Consider the following 18,753-nt stretch of genomic DNA (forward strand, 5'->3'; position numbering starts at 1 on the left):
AAACCGTTTTTGTGTGTGCCTGTGTCAGACTGCATCCTGCTGGGGATGGCTGCTGACATCAAGGAGTGTCATTGCCATGGGGTGGGGGTGCCTGGTCTGGTCTAGGTGGGTGGTACATGTCTAAGTAACATCCACATGAATGCCAGGTCCAAAAGGTTCCCAGCAGAACATTGTAGCGTCACAAGATGGTCAGTGTTTTTCACTTCTCCTGTCAGTGGTTTTAATGTTATGCCTGATTGGTGTATGTGATCAATTGTGTGATAAATGTTGTGAACACTACAGTTGTAACCATAGCAGTGCGTCTTCCTACACACCCACATATATTGTTAATAGAGACCAGATGGTCAATGTTATTATGTTATTTACTTCTCCTGTCAGTGGTTTTAATGTTAATGGAGTTTCAGACACTAAATCAGATACTAAAGACGATGGAAGTACATAACTGTTTGGAGTATTTTTATATATTTCAAACATGCCTGCAGGGGTTCTTTAACCTGTTACACTATATTTATATATTCCAGGGCTCCACTAGTGCAGCTTTGCATGATTCACATTTAAAAAAGATGCTTGTTTATCATATACCGACCCTTTCTGCAGCTGCTCTTTCCATCCACTGTCTGAAACAAACAGTTCTAGATCCCGTAGCTAGTTTCAGGCCTGCCTCCTTAAACGCCCTAATTCTTCCGAACAACCAGCTAAGCAGATGTTTTTTTCCTTTCATCCGTAACCGATGTAAAAACTATAAGCCTAAGTAACATAATATCTCGTTCTTAACTGGAAATGGCAGCTTCTCAAAATCCAACCGTGGAGTGGACAAGGATTACATGACCTGCTTATTGTGATTATTTGCTGTTGTGATTATTTGTATGCTGGAGTACTATACACTAGATTGCTACAACACTGCTCAAAAGACTGATCTGCAAGTACATGCACACTTATTTGACAAGAATACTGTAGTTTGACTTCATGGCTATGTTGTACCTGGAGCAGATGACCGCTGAAGAAATCTGTAACAAGCTGAGGTCAGCTCGTCTGAGCTTTGGGTCTCATGGATTACTTTTACTTACCTGCACATCTGAAACTTTTAACACATTTAGTAATATCCGGCATTGTAACATTAGGAACATAAAAGAAAAAAAACCCATAAAAGGTCCCATTTTAACTGCTCCAACCAATAGAAATATGCTTTTAATGTCATGTGATGTGCTTTGACAAAGGTCATTTAATTTTACTATAAACATGTCATATCAAATCTACTTTTCCTTAAACAAGAGGTCAGAGAGGGAATTAAGCAGCAAAAAATTGCACATACATGTATTCCTGGACATTAGTCAAATCACTGCCTGTTTATAAACCTCTACAATGGATAAATCCATTACACACACTGAGATAGATTTGCCTAATTGTGCTCATGTACTGTTATCAATCTCTACATCACTCACCCTCCTCAGCACAACAGCGCTGATGCATAATCATCACACATCATGACCTCTAATTACAATACGAGGAGTCTGAGGAGGAAAAGTCTCCCTCAATCTAGTTGAGTGTTGCCGACTGCAGAGAAAGACTTCAGGTACCGTCAGCAGTTTAATGAGCCTCTCACCTATTGTCTCCAGCGCTTGCCTGCAGAGCCGCCTCTCCGTTCCACGCTCTCTAAAAATGACTGTAGATACTGCTTTTACTGTGTAAGTTGCAGTGATTAGCTGCTGTGATTTAAGCTCTTTCTTAATTAACCTTATACTTTAATTCCCTCCCCTACTAATTTCCAGGAGAGACAATGGAGACGCTGTACTGACTGCTTGTGGGACTGAGCCTATTCTGACGACAGGGCGATAGTCAATAGAAGATAAATGAAGGTGATAATCTTAAATCATTAATCTCACCGGCCGTCACCGCATTTTTTTGGTCCTGTATTGTTCCATTGGCGGATGGCCTCTTTCATGTATGCAGTGCATTGAGCACATACCACCACTTTGCAGTAGCAGTTAACATACTTTAGCTAGTGAGTTTCCATAAATACGTACTGACCAGGCAAATCACAGCATTAGCTTCGGTGTAATTAAGACGTTTGACGAAATAGCATGGCATTGTTAAATATACCTTTGGGCTGTGAATAGCATTTTTGGGTCCTACCAAATCTATAGTCTGGTTTTACCAAATCATGAAGATAATGCTGCTCTTTATGTGAATGGTAACACCTGGAAAACCTTGAAGTGCTTCCATAAGAGAGTATTCCAGCATTACACTAAAAGATGTGTGCTGCCATTATAGCATTTAAAGCTAGTTTTTTTGCAACATGGCTGAATATTTTTCCGACTCTGAGGTTGTGGACGAACCATAGCAGTAGCAAATTACAGGTAAATAAGCCGATTGTCGCGGATGCAGCATTAAGGGAAGCAAATATCTATTGTTGCATAGATATTTACCCCCCAGATTGCTTTACAGGAACCTTGCATGGCTGCTCACTACTCCAAGTGTGTCAAGAGGTGACTTGTTGTCCTCCATTGTTGTACGTCTGTCTGTGTTTCCTCTCTGCCACTGCCTGATTAGAGCTGCTGCTGGGCGTTTCTCTGGGGCTGGGCTGCTAACTCTTCCACCTGCTTCTCATCTTCCAGTCGATAAATTTTTAACTCATCACCAGTTCTTCAGCTTACCTCTGTGGTAGCTACCCGTGAACCAGCCATCTACTTTTTGACAACCTTGGAAAGGCAGTTCTTAGTGTGCCTGCTTGCTACAGTAAGCTCCAGTACTTGCCAGCCAGCTTCTACAGACACTTTTTGTTTCTTTCTTGGAACTCTGCTCCACTTCATGTAAACTTTTGTTAACTAAACTCCTGAGTCCTGCTCTTGGGTCCCTTTCAAAGTTTGCTCACTTTGGCTTTGGGTTGAATGCAGAGACCAAATTCATTGTTTGTGTACATACTGCGTATACATGACAAATGAAGCTGATGTGATTGGGTAAAAGCAGAAATACAGTTAAAATAATACTCCAGGAAGATGTAGACTTCAGCGTAGCTGCCTCCTGAGGTTGCTCGCTATAAACACATTGTATTTAACTGATGTCCCGACATGGGTCTGTTTGTTTAATCCTAGCTCCCCTCTCCTTTTTTCATATGCAAAGTCAGCTTGCTATCGATTGTTACTGAAGTGGCATATTTATCTCCGGTTGCTTAATATACACCCACTTGAAGTCTCTCATTCCAAAAAACATTTATCTTTGCTCAGGCAGCTGTTTGCAAGGAGGAAAAATGGGGAGGGAGTGGCCGGCTAAATACCAAGACCATGTAGTGGCTGTCAGCTCATGAGAGGAGCTCTGTGCTCAACGATGCTGGGCTGAATAGCTGGAGGCAGGGCATCAGAATCAGGTCAGCCTGTTTACTGATCAGCCCTGAGCCTCCAGAGAGCCACCGCACTAACAGTGCTGTGCAGCGGTGTGGGGAGTGTTTTCAGCACCAGCGTAGGTACCCACCGCCCAGGGCCAAACTCAGCAGCATAATTTATAAATGCAACAACCATATCTTAGAAAAGTTGATACTCGTAGATAAAACCGGCAGTGCTGTAAATATGATGTCTATTACATAGTATGTGCGGAGCTTTAGGCTACTGCTCATGCATCCATTTTCTGAACGACTTGTCCACTTGTAAACAAATTACTAATACATTATTCAGATTGAACTGGGGGGGGGGGGGGGGGTGTACTGTGGACAATCATGATAGTGTGAACGTGTACACAAAATGCAACTGAGTAAGACTGAAACTATTTAATATGGCATTCTGGCATGTTAAAGCTCTGCCATGTAACTCATACTGAAGTTTGATACTAAACTGTGGGCAACCATTCCTAGTGCAGGAGCTGCGACTAGATTATATCCCTCCTGTCCAATAAAAAATTAGCCGGTAAGCCAAACCAACTTCCCTACCTATAAATATTCTGTGGTGAAAGGTTGGTCTGGAACCGCTCCGCTGGGAGCTAATTATGCTCTGGCAAAAATCTGCTGGGCCAATCAAATCAACTGGGCAGGCTTTAGCTAGTGATGGACAGAAACAGTAACATAGTCACATTCATCATTTGAAGGTTGTTTGTTCACATCAAAATAGCTGCCATCTGAGAAGCGAGCTGTCTAGAGCCCACTATGTGCTTACTCTGATTGGTTGCATAACGATCCATTTGCGCATTTCTCTCTGTTCTCTTTCTATCTGTTGAAACGCAGCCCATAATTAAATACGTGGCTTGTTACCAGACTCTTCTGATAAGAACTGAGTCTGGCTATGCTAGGCTGGTGAAAAATAGCAATGGACAAGTGGCAAAGTTTAACATGTGGAAGCTGCACACAAGGACTGCTGGGTGGAAGAGGTAAAAATGTAATGCCAAGAATGAAGATTTGAGTGGGTCGCTGTCGGTGCTTTGTTTCTGCTCGTTGTGTATGTTTAGCAGTTGTATTTGCTAATATATTAACCATCGTACCTGTGACAAATCATGTAAGACAACTTTAAAGTTTTTGTGTGCGTACCTGTGTGTACTGTTCAGTATTTAAGATACATGTTCAAGATTGTGTTTTTCAAGGATAGGATACTTTATCACAATACTTAGATACAGAATTTGGCTGCTGAGATAAAAATTTGATGAGATGGGGCTAAAAAAGCCGCTTTCATTCAGAATTTTCTAATATTGAAACAAAGCAAATAGTCAAATCTGGGAATTGTTTTACTAAAAAGACTAACTCTTTGACCTCTAAGGCCTCTTAGTAGTCTTGACTGGACTTAAGAACGCATTTCCATACAGCATGTTATTCAGAAATACATACTAAATGCTACATTGCTACTGCTCTGCTCTGACAACAATTACTTCACAAGATATCGATGCTGCCACTGCTTCTGCATGAGAGTCTTTCAGCCCTGATTGATATCATCAGTGAGCACAGCTGTGGCTTGTTTTCAGGGTAAAGATTTCAAATGATACATTGCCTATAAGTTTTATTTGAAATAGATTAATTCAGATTATAGCAACCTGTCCTGGTAAAACAGCTGCACCAACTAATCGTTTAAAAGTATGTAGCGCACTGTATTTGTGTGTGTGTTTCCTCTCCACAAGAAGGTGCTGATTATTCCTATTAGATTCTTGTTGTGTTTCAGGCAGAGTAACAGCAGTGTCATCTGCCAATGTTATTTCATGCTCGGTTGGGTGTGAATCAATTTCATTCCGGGGAACAATTACTGAAGATTGCAGATTTTTTTTCCATCCTTCCAATCATAACATTTGAATCAAATCATTGTGCGCTGCTCAACATACAGTGCCAGAATCAAAACACATCAGCCGCTCCGTGCCGCGATCATGTGATGTCTCTGACAGGCCATTTCTGAGAGAGGAGCAGTTGTTTGCAAACCGCTATGCTTCTTTCATTTTCCCTCAATTCAAAAGAATATTTTTCCTCTTTTCTCTGGGTCAATAAATACCAGTCCTGACCTTGGTGAACTCTGACTCAGAGCGTTTACATTGTTGGGGCAGGGTAGTCAAACAATACTCTGGATGGATGGCAGATAAAGCCTCACACATTCTCCCATTACTCACATAGGGAATGTCGGCCCTTCTGCGATGGACAGAGAGCCTGGATTCCAGGGGCCTAGTTGGGCCAGCACTGACAGTTATTTCTGGCCTCAGAATTGGAATGAGGCAGGCTGCACGAGGAGCCATGCTTCAACAGTTAAAGAGGCTGATCAGCTTGAGGTGGTGCAGCTTTCACTAACGTGGAAGGTGTCATTCAAGCCCAGCTACTTCTAAGTGGAGGAAAGGGTCCATCCACGGTTCACTGAGCAACACAGACGGACAGGCCCACTTCAATTAGAACTGGCTGCAATGTATCCGCCCCGTCTTCCACTGACTTTTAGTTAGACATGGATGGGTATACTGAGAAAGGTTAGGATTAAGGCGAGTATAATTAAACTGACAAAGCCATAAGGACACAGAAGCATTTAAAGTTAGTAGATTAAAGTGAGATGTCAGAGATCCTTTAAGCGGGAGACCAACCACTGAAAGAATGGACAGAGATATATAGGAAAAGTAAGTAATGCAACAGATAGTTGTTGAATGGCATATCTCCCAAATATCAAGTTGTTTCCTTTATAACAGTCAAACATATCAAGCTCATGTTGTTGAACTGAGGCAAGTACATGGTTGAGGTTCACGGTAGTTTCAACTGTGTACTTGCAGACGGATTTTGAACAACAACTTCCCTTGGTTTAATCTATTACTAATGTGAATTAGCATAGTATGTCTTCAAGTGCTCTGGTGGGATTAGCCAAAGATGTTGGGCAGATCACATGACTCTGGTGTCATGAACCTCTGCACATGTGTATAAAGGTTTTTTAAAAACCTTACTTTGGGGTAAATGCTGCCTTCAAAAGGAAATTTGACTTTGTGGATGTGACCTGGGAAGTCATGTACACAAAATGCTTGACAGTCAGGCGGTAACATCAGCCATAGGTTACGAGAAGACCGTTGCTAGGCAACTGTTGGTGTCTAGAAGCCACCGCGACTGACGGTTCAAGCTTGCGGCCGGGTTACTTGATGTTGTAAGCGCAAAAGCGTAATGTATAGCGAATATCACTATTTGTCCCAGACGTATTATGAAATTACAAATAAAACTAACTAACGAAATGAAAATATACATTACTATCCACCTCCACCATTTCTGAAAACATCAGTAAACACGTTACTGCCACATCAGTAAACTCGGACCTTGACGAACAGTTCCAATTCATATTCATACACTTTTCTCATGAAAACAGTGAAACACAACCCCAAGTGGAGGCAGCATTTTTAACAGATCTAACTGTAGATCCAATACATGCAGTTTTTATGTCCTGGTGGTTATTTAAATTGCATGGAATCCTCTCCATTGATTTTAGTTAGAAGCCTGGCCTCATTTTCAGTCTCCCTTCTGATTTCTTCTATTACTGTGACGTTCTCGCTCTAAATTGTGTTAATTTAACACAAAATATGCACTCAGAACTAAAATAACTCATTTACAGTAAAATGCATAGTAGGCAGCTGTTTATATTGTAGGTCTACTGAATGATGCTTCGTAGCAGTGTTCAGTCAGCCAGTGTTAAAAAAAAAATTTCTACAGATAAAAAGCCTGCAATGAAATGTTTTCTGAAATCGAGTGAGGAGCCAATAATTGCCACTCTGCCTGCCAGACGGATTATCTGTTTTAGCATCATGTCTTCCCTTTGTCACAGAGGAACACCTGGGAGAGTAGCTGTACACACGACATACACAGATTTCCACCTTTCATGCCTTGTGAACTGCTCATCCCTTTCCTGTCCATATCGCACAGATATGGTACGACTGCTTTCGACAAGGCTGCAATCATCAAGCCCTGATTTTTCACTCAGGTCTCCACAATATCAAATTGACAAAAGGAGAAGAAGCTATTTCTGAAAGGGGCACAAGAGCATAAAAAGCCCACAAATAGTGGAAGAAGAAGAAGAATCGATAGAGATTCTCTTTTTGCAACATTGGGGATGTGCAGTGTGCGGTGTGTTGTACGGTACATCAACCTTCCACCCACACTTTGCAGATCTAAACAGACACCACGCTTGTTGTTCGTTGTGTTGCCACAGCAATATTTCTATTTATCCTGTGAGACAGCTATACAAATAGATGAAGTGCAACAACATGACATTTTCTGTACTTCAATTACTTTGCGGGGCTGGGCCACGTGGGTTAAAAGCCAACAAACCATAACTTTCCCTGACATTTCCTCCCCCCACAGTGACCGTTGATGGATTCTCCCTGACAAAGCATTCATTATCGCGGAGAACAGAGAGTGCACTAAAATCTCTCCTCTTTTCTTCCCCCCCTCTCCATCCTCTGCCTCCCCTGTCCAAATCGAGATGAACTCGGCTTCAGGAACAGAATGGGCTCCACACACAGACACACACACACACCGTGCGAAAGGAAAGGCGTTGAATTGCTGCAGGATATTCTCTATCAATCAAAAAGTACATACTTATTGCGGGGCAGCCATTATGCGCTGGGCAGAGGGGCATTTCAGATGGAAACAACTGTTCTGTGCCAGCTCGGATTTGAGTCTGCTGCAATGAGAGAGCCTGCTGTGGAAATTAGCTACGATGGCATGCCATTGAAGATTAACTCCCTTTTATCATTTATCTCAGACTTCAGTGCTCCGAAGCTCAGTGGGCCAACATGCCTCCATTCACCATACGTGACAGGCGATGCCACAAACCCTAAACAAGTCATCTGGCAGTGTGTAGCTACAAGGTAATATTCATGCTAAAAAATGAAAACCGGTGCTTATTTCTTAAAGGCAGCTGTTTAAAAGCCAAACATGCGTAAGGGAACAATTTACATGCCAGAGTTAGTGTCTTAATCACATCTCTTTTACATGAATGCAAACACACACAGACACACACCCACACGTCCTACCCAGCCAGAGGCAGGGAACTGATTGTCTGATAGCATTAGCATTCCTGTCCAACCCTGACAGAGGCAACACAGGAATCAGGCTCACTTCAAGAGGTTCACATCACAGACAGAAACACATCCATTCACGGTGGACAGGCTAATAAATAAAAGAGTAACCCTGTGGCAGTAACAAGCCTATAAAGTATAGCTATGTTTTACAAGTGAATCAGATGGACGGGCAAGAAAGATGGTTACCTTGCGAGAGTCGGGCACTCTGTACTTTACAAGGCTGAGAAGAGTAAGTGCAACACTGCTCCCTGCTGCAGATTGACTCCGCTTCATCACGATATGAAAATCCTAGTGTCACAGCTTGAGCTATCATGTTTACACGGCAGAGATGACATATGTCTCTACAGGTGAAGTGCATTTTTCTAAGATATGAACTGGATTAGAAACACTTCCAAACATCTTAATAAATCAGCAGCTCCTTTACAGTTAAGCACAAACACACTCATATTTCAAAATTTGGATGAAAGGTCCATGGCAGTATGTGGTATATACTGAACAGAAATATTGGCTTTACAGTAAAGATTGGATTTTAATTATTGGCTTCGATATGGACACAGGACTATTAATACAAGGATGACTTGATACATTGTGGCAATATTGATGATCTATAGATTATTACTGCATTAGATTTACCTTTAGTCTTTAACAGAAAACCGTTACAAAATGCTCTTTGCAGTTCCTCACATGTATAAAATGACTAATTGGTCAACCCAGACCCACAATGTCACCATATTTTGGTTTATGTTTGATGCACAGTGGCTTTGGAGTTTAAGAGATGTTTTCATATAGATGGGTTCATATTTTACATGATGTGATCGATAAAAATTTCAGAATACCTGCAAGATTTTCCAAAAATGGCATGGGATTTAAAATACTTTTTTGAGGCTGCTCATACACATATGCAAACAAATGTGTTACTCATTTACAAGTTATTAAAAATTATTTGAAATTAATTTTAAGTTCCTGTTCTGTAGCATTGAATAAATACATCATAGATTTTAATCCCACTCAAATGATGGAGTAATATAGTTAATATACCAATTTCCTGTTTTGTTCTCATGTTTACTGTGCATCTGTGACACAGATCCAGACTCTTTATTGCCACACTGGGCTCAAGCGTACCCAGATAATAACTAAACCAGAAGTGGATAAAGGACAGCAGAGACTGCCGTGAGGCTCCAGTCTGGCTGTCATGCCACATCCATGCCTGGTGGACACGGCTCCACTGAATGAAATGACTCCATGTCGACTCCAACATATGCACGTCAGATAGTGGATCAAAACGCGTCTGGTGGACACGGGCCTTTGTATTTACGCAGCATCTGTTTCACAAGAGCCAAATGCCAGCCAATCACAGCGAGCTAACGCCGCGGCCTCAATTACAAGGAACGTCTGAGCAGCCAAAACACTGTCCTCATCATGTGAGTGTTAGCCCCTGCTCCTGTCCACTGAGAGTGTAATCAGCAGTGCACAACATAAATATAAACACGTTAGCTTCAATTAAATTGACTCCATCAAATCTAATACATATTACACTGGATGTAATCCAGCTGGTTGCTATGGTGTTGTTTCTGTCTCAAGATGGGGGCTGGGCCAATGTTTGCTGCTGGGGGAACAGAGATCTGTATAACTGGAAATCTAGATGCGAGCATGCAACTCCGTGGTCACTATGAGTGCATGCAAAGGTTAGTGACAGTGTTTTGAGGTTGCTCTGCATACAGGTGCATTTGTGGTTATTTCCAGGTGGTTTAGGGAAAGAGCGTGTATATTTATGTTTGTGTGTGTAGTCTGGGGGCAGGCGTTTGCTGTTTGTATGAATGCATGCCACACACACACACACACACACACACACACACACGTGTCAGTGCAACCATGTGTCACGTCTAACATATGCTTCCCAGCAGCTTTGCCTTCGGAGGGAGGCTGCTGAGCTGTGGCACACAGTGAGATGATCCGTGGGGACAACATGGAGCATGGTCCCCGGGGGGCCAAAGGGACCAGCGTGGGGTCTTGAGAAGGCTGGAGATCTGTTTGTGTCCTCACTGTCGTGGTCTTGTCTGCTCACTGGCTGTGTAAGCAGAGAGACAGTCGAGACGGCCAAGTGCTGTAGAACTCAATCACAGGTTTGGACAAATGGAAGGGAATTCATATTTAATACATATGGTGAACTTTCTGTTGTGATTTGTTTGTTCGTGCCCTGGGTTAATTATATTACAGAAAGAATTTTTATGCTTCTCTGTATACACTGTTAAATCTCAGTGCTCGGCAGATCAGAAACAAAAATCTAGCCACACACATATGTAGAGATGTTTGCATCTACAAATAAAAAAAAAAAAAATCCATGCACATTTTTCCTGTAAATGCGCATAAACATAACTAATATAAAAATATTCAGACTCATCCGAGCTCCATTAACTCAAACGGAACTGCACTCTCTTCCAAAAATCAGTCATAGTTGAGTAAAGCTTTAACTGATGTACATATCTAGGTAGAGTTGTGAGGCAGAGACACCCTCATCACTAGCAACTCATCAGTGACAGGGCACCCTACCCATATCCTTCATCCGGCATAGTTAACTTAACATGACACCGGTCACAGTCAAACAGCTGCAGAGCTACCACTGCTGACACAGACATGTGGCTCCTTAGCTGAACAGAGGAGCCCCACAGACTTCTCAGTCCCCTCCATCTACAATTTATTAAGACACCCCAGGCTGGCCCCTCCGCAGCTCCGGCCATACTTCTTCTCTATTACGACCTCAGGGAAAATCTTCAGGTTCAACTGTCAGGTTTAAAGCTCCCAGTCTATGATTGCATTATGATGCCCCCTCAGTGTTGCCACACTTCCGATTCTTCTTACTTGGTGATTTAGAAATCAGGTCACTGAGCTGGAATGGCGATTTAGTTAATGTCAGCTTTGACATTTACAAGAAATCGAGTCACTCTAGTAGTATGAAAGAAAGTGTGATGATGAAACAGAAGTAGTACTTCCATTTCAAAGGATGTTGCAGCTTGCTTTTTCAGTCCTTACGTTAAACACAGATACTATTTCCATCTTAGCAGGAGGAACATTTCTTATATAGAATTATTAAAGTGGTTTTACGTAGTGCTGGGTACACTAGTTGAACTAGCAGATAGGAATCATGTTGGATGGGACCTCTGGGCTAGATAGGTGAGCTGTCTCTGAGTAGCCCTTTGCTTCTAATCTCTGTCATTATTCTGTGCTACAGGTGAGTTGGAGGGCGGAGGAGAATGATGTAGGGAACTAGATTAAGATTTGAATGGATAAGTTGGTGAAGGGATCATGTTTAATGAACAGAGTCAAACAGGTGACATACTTGTTTCTGACTGACCGGGGGGCTCATTAATATCGGAAATTACATTTCCAACACACTTCAGGTCCAGAAGTTGTAGAGGTAAATTATACAGTCATATGGCAGCACATTATGCATTTATTCAATCCACTCGTCACACATTACACTGATGGACCCTGGGAATTACATGCATATACAATTAAACTGCATAGGTGCTCTGGTAATAAGGAGCCACATACAGCATATGAACTGCACTGGAGGCGACACGTGGTGCTTGTTGTGGATGGTGGTCCTAAAAAGTGTGTGACTCTTGCATCCTGAGTCCTGTGGTTAGGTATAGGTCAACATAAGCACTTTAAGGTTAGAAAATAACTGTTCTGAATAGAGGAAAATAAAAATAAAAGTTGTCACCATGGGTATTTTGTTACAAATGACCAGAACACTCATCTGAGCACAGTAAGTGCATCACTTTCTCCTACAAATTACCTTCATATCTTCAAATACGTCAATCTATGTTTGGAAGGAAACATATTTTGTGAACAGTTTACACTTTCTATGAATATAGTGAGAACGCATCGCTAATGTATTTAGCAAGTCTAAAATACGCTGCTGAACTGTGAATAATATATTCACTTTTTGCTTCACAATATTGCAGGTAAATATCAATAATTGCTTTATGAATATTCATCTTTGTTATGGTTAGGCTACTTTATGTAGTGGAATCAAGGACACAAAAACAGTCACTAGTGGTGTTATGTAAAGCTACACTTCTTGTACATTTTAGTCAGATTTTGTAAAGTAGTATCATGTGTCATCTTTTATGTTGTGTACATTTCTAGTAACAACTATACTGATATATCCTCAGGTTGATTGATACCATCTTTCCTGTACTTCTGCACGTTACAACAAACATTATAGACTTTATAGACTGAGGTGAGCTGTCTTCACCCTCACAGAGAAATCCCTCAAATGTCACAGCCGCAGCCTAAGCTGATCTCTGGCCAATGGACACAATGTGTGACGTACAGCGTGCTCGTAGGGCTTTTTGCTGCTGTAATGTGCAAACATTACTGTTTGAGCTGTTCTGGCTCCAGCCTGTGCTACTCTGCCTTTCCAAACTTGGAGAGCAGCACCCAAAGCTGTGTGCAGTTACACGTCTCTAATCCTGTAATTACTGGCCCATCAGCGCCTAGTAAAACCATAATTGGAACCAGCTGTCTATTTGTTTTGTCTTTTTTTCTTTCCCAATCTGCACCATGACCAATCTGACGTTTTCAAATGCATCTCTGGACCGCCAGTAGAGCCTGTGTTTTTAATGAAGGTGGACGAGCTTGGTCCAAATGTTTTACATTTGTCTAAAGTGGTGAGCCAGCGAGCACCGTCGTGTATGGCAACCTGGTCTCAAATATCCCATAATTCCACGGTGCACCGCTTTTGGCCAAGTATCAGTCGGACAAGAGGTCAAGGTGTGCGAAGAGCCAAACAACAGATGATCAGACCAACATACGAACAGGGAGCAGTGCTTAAAGGGAAACATAAAGGTTACCAAAAACCGAACTGACAGAAAAGACGAAGACGAGACCGAGCGAGACTGGAGGTGGGTTTATGCAAACATTTCCCAGAGGCAGCTACATTCTAGGCAAAAATAAACAAACAAAATAAAATTGCTTGACTGCTTATATTGTGGGTTATGTCAACCTTGTAGCTTTATAGAAGCAACAATCAAACTCATCCAGTGCAGGCAGTGGAGGCATACAGTCAAATATGAAAACCATGAGCAAATCTTTATAGTTTTAATAATTACCACTTCAGGCATGTGGGTTCATACCTCCCAGTCATGTTTCACCATAATACACTTGCATACACTTGCGATAGGGCAGTATAAATAAGTAAGAAGTTGGGTCTTTCCTCCATTCATCTGTCATATCTTCAATAACCGCTTCTATACATGCCTTAAGCTTTATTTGTTTTGCTAATATTAAGAGGCAATTGATTTTCCTGGCAGAACAACAAAAGTTAATGTGTAAAACACCATTAGAAACACATCCAGCTGTGAAAATTACAAAACAGGCTATGAAGAATAATAGGCTACACGCAAATTAGATTTGTTTCTCAAATCAGATCTTTAGGGCAGTCGATTTGTGTGTTCAGATATCAGCAACCTATCTTGATAGGGTGCTGAGGTAACAACCGAGGCATCAGTCACTAAAGACATAGTTTGTTCCTTCCAGTTTATTTCTGCATCCATCCACAGACTGTTTTTTTCTCCATGTTGTCTCCGTGGAGCCGTGCAAGCAGCAGCATGGATTCAGAACTTGTGTCAAAATAAAATAAAATAAAAATCCAGTTAGATTCTAATTTTAAACCACTTCCAAAGTCAGATTTCAAGTGTTTTTTTGACGTCCTAAAATGTGTCTAATTGAATTACTAATGGGATACTTCAGAAAATTGATTAGGACTGGCAGTCTGGACAGTTTTGTGTCTGTATTTTCCATATACAGAACTAAAGTCAAAATCTCACCACTCTGACATTTCTTAAAGACGACAACTATCTATGTAAGCATTACACTTACGGCACGTACACACAAACTGATACAAGTTTATTGTATCAGAATGATTAGACGTAAGCAAACAGCAAACAAAAGCAAATAACAGTACCGCCACTTGATATTTCAGCGCTCATCTCCTGGGTACTGATAAGTGTTTACCACTCCAGAAACGATGTTCCTCACAGCTACGCTCAACCTTCATTTTCATTCTGTTTCCCTTGTGAAGGTCACTGTTTGCATTCCCCTCTCTGTATACATTACATTTCACAGTCTATTGCTTCATTCTCATCTAATGACTTGCAGGCTCCACTGTCTGATTTGCCAAAAATGAGAGCAGACATGACAGACTGAATGACTTCAGTTCAGCTCGGGAGCAGAGCTGCACACACTCGGCGAGAAACGCACACACCAGATAAATAACAAATAGAGAAGCGGGCAAGGCAATCAAGAGATACGACCATGATGCAATAAAGCTGCGGAAAAAGGCATGATTAAAGCCGTTTATGCAATAGAAAAGCAAGCAGTTATTTTATTTTTCAAATTGTACTTTTGCAAAATTTCATTTTGTCAAGGACTGTACACGATTGTAAAAGCAGTTATCTCTTACTAATGCTGCTGTTTTGCACTGGTGAATTACATTTGGGAGGAAACACACAGGCCACACAGATTTTATGTTTGTTATGCTTTTCTTCACTGCATCAGACAAAGCCTTCATATTGAGCACATTTGTGTTTACTGCTGATGTTATCAGTCACATTGAACTTTAATATCTGCAAGAGGCGACCGGCTAACTTAGATTAAAACAAATGTGAAGCAAGCGGGAACAAAATAATTGGTTAGACGGTTGCCTTTTCCACAGCGTTTCCATATTTTAAATCTTTTCCCGTCTTTACAGCATCTAAGACAAACTGTTCTTATTTGAATCAGGACCAAGTGCTTTTATTACTTTTCCTTGGCGGTTATTTTAATTTGTATTTGATCATTTTGTGATGACCCAGGTATAGTTTTGCCTTGATATACACCGATCAGGCATAACATTATGACCACCTTCCTAATATTGTATAGGTCTCCCTTGTGCCTCTAAAACAGTTGCGACTCATCAGAGAATGGACACGGGCCTTCTGAGGGTGTCCTGTGGTGTCTGGCAACAGAGTGTTGTTAGTGGGGGCATTTGGGTCCTATGGGTTGAGGGGAGGGGCCTCTGTGGATCAGGCTTGTTCCTGTGCATCCCACAGATGCTTGATCAGTTTGGGATTGTGTGAATTTGGAGGTCAGGTCAACACCTTGTGCTGTTCTTCATGTTTTTGAGTTGTTCTTAAACCGTTCTTGTGTGTGTGCTTGCGTCAGGCTGCAGCCTGCTGGGGACAGCAGTAGCCGTCCTCAGCAGGATGCTGGTCTAGGTGGGTGGTACGTGTCCACATAAATGTCAGGTCCAAACGTTTCTCAGCAGAACATTGCACTTTCACAAGCTGGTCAGTGTTATTTACGTCTCCTTTTGGTGGTTTTAATGTTGTGGCTGATCGGTGTACATTACAACATTAATGTGAAATGATAGTACTGCTTATCTTAAAACTTAACATGATACAGAAGTTGCAGGTTCACTTCCCAGTGTTTGATAGTGTACCTTTAGACAACGTTGCCTGAGGGCTCATATTTGAAATGCTACAAATGCTGTAACAACACAAGATCATTTAATAGCTTTCTGACTGCCAATCCCCAGGAGCCAACACAAAACAGGAGGGGGAAAAAAGGCAGCTATTCTTATGTGTGTGGCTGGCTCTCTTCCTTGACTCGGCTACAACTAGCACCGATAGGAATGATGGTTTTTATATGTATCTCTTTCTGAGTGGCGGCAGATGTTCCGCATTCTCCAGCAGAGCTCCGTTCCAGGGGGAAATCATGGAAAACTACGCACTATAAAATTAAACCACTGACACTTCACCGGCCCTGAAACCAAATAGGGCCCGCAGCATCGGCAAGCTGGAGCGAATCCATCATTTCTCATTTTTAGAGGGTTCCATCTGCGCTAACTTTCATTAACACTGGCTGTATCAGCAGTGAGCTGCTTTCACATAGATAAACACTGCACCACTTATTCACCAAGTCCCGTTGTGTTTGATCCCACACGAGAGCGCACAGAGTTGAAATAAACAGGTACCAATCCAACATCATCTAATTTCGTCATGTGCAAAACCACGACTTGTGCATTAGTGCAGAATCTGTCCAACCAAAAGAATAACTGTTAGAAATGTGGGTTCCAACTTGAATCAGATAGTCCTGGCTCTTCATAGTGCAGATGGTAGCGCTGATTTCCTGGATGACTCATTCGAGTTTTCCCATCCCAGACATTATTTGTTGCTCTTTATAATATGCTATGCTGCTAGTGAAAAGCACTTTACTACACACAACTGTGTGAAAACACAAAGACAGCGTGGGGATGCTTTTTAAAAAGATGTGTTTAATCATCATTGGCTTTATACAAAGTGAAATAAACAAAACTAAAATCTAGGTACTTTTTTTGTGTGTTTTTTAAGATGCTTGTTCCAAGCCTAATGGAGGCATAATTGAAATGGAAATAGTTGTCGTTGTCTTTTCAGACTCCCCGCTGACTTGATGTTGAAATCACGGCTCTGTGAGGACTATACCATCTGCTTTAAACTCCTTATTGTGGCTGAACATTGTTCTTGATGTTTGGTCACAATCACACTTGAGAACACATTTGAGACCGATCTCATTGTGCTGAGGGATAATGCCGATCAGATGTTCCTGCTAAGTCTTTCAGAACAGAAAGATGCTACTTGGATGAGTGGTGAAACATCCTGAAGAAACCCTACAAGTCCAGTTGCCCTTTTTTTGAGCTCTTTTTTTGGATGTACCATGACTTGGGTGCCTGAGACCCTTTGCATACATGTGGTCTTCAGTCATCTTGGTTAGGGTCTTATTCTATGTATTATCTGTATGTCTTCTTAGTGATAAGTCACACAAGTGTTTCTGATTTCAGATTGCTCTTTTAAGAACCGGACAAGCACAACAGGCACAACCCTTGAAACCAAAACTAAATTTATGCTTCTGTGTTTGATCTAGCCTGACGTACACCTCCACACGAATGAAACTGCACGACTCGGCTATGCAGGCCACAACAGCTGTGATGAGTGTGAAACGCATTTTCTTCTAGTTTACAGAAATGATTCTGTTTTTCAGCGAGCACCGTCCCAGTTAAATACATGACAAGAAATAGATTCATTCGCCAAATTGTACAAATACAGACTATTGTACACTTAATTAATGGAAAGAAAACACAAAGAGCAAGAACAGAAATTGGAAAAGAAATTGAAATTGGATGCTTAGGACAAAAGCAATAGGGTTTTGTAACCTGCAATTTGGCAAATTCTACATTGTATAACCAGCTTGACCTCGTTCAGCATGGGTAATGCTGCAAAATCTAATTTCAAAAGCTAGTGTGTTCTTTCATACTTTTCATTCTTTAGCCTTTTTTTAATTTTCCCATACAATTGCCTTTTTAATTTTAATAAATGTATTCAGTCTTTTTTTATTTTGGAGTACACTACATTGTGATCTCTTAGCCTCCAAAGCTGCCTCCACTACAAGCCAGTGACACCAAGTTGAACCTGGATAAGGGGATTAGGCCCCAGGCATTATGGAAATAGTAAAGATCAAAAGAGAACCAGCAATGGTCAGACTGTTCATGCAGGTAGACTGGTGGAACAAAGCCTTTTTAATTACCCTTTTAATTGCCCCTTTAACAGTATGAATTAGCATTTTAATGATGGGTATGTAATTAGGGTGGAAAAGGCTATGAGAGCTGCAGGCTGCTAATAATGCCTCTCAGCTCAGAGATCACAGCAACAGGAGACAAGAGCAGCTGCACCTGAGCGCCGACACACACTGCACCACTCAGCCAACAATGAGCAGATGCTACGTATACACAATCATGCACAGTGGGGCTTTCTGCACAGATACACACACACGCACCCATGGCTGCGTGCAAACTAACATTTAGCTGCCACTGGGGGTGAAAAATTGGTGGACATCCAGAACCCGAGAGAAAATAGCGGCGAACGTTTTCATACACGCAAACACACAACTCCATGCCAAGTCTCCAAAAGCCTGATTAAATCATTACACCGATCATTAAAACCATTAAACATCAACCTGATTATACAATCAGTCACCACTGAGTACTGGAACCCAAACTGGATGATCTCCTTTGTTTGTGTAATGCTACGCTAGGAACAATAACCATGTTAACCAAAACATACACGGCTATACATACAGACACAGTACATGCAAACAGACAGCTTATACACATACTTGTGCGCACACACACAGAGAAAGCACACAGAGCCTATCAGTGTAGCTGTCACACAGTGGATA

Source organism: Chelon labrosus (assembly GCF_963514085.1).
Source record: "Chelon labrosus genome assembly, chromosome: 3".
NCBI classification, from domain to species: Eukaryota; Metazoa; Chordata; class Actinopteri; order Mugiliformes; family Mugilidae; genus Chelon; species Chelon labrosus.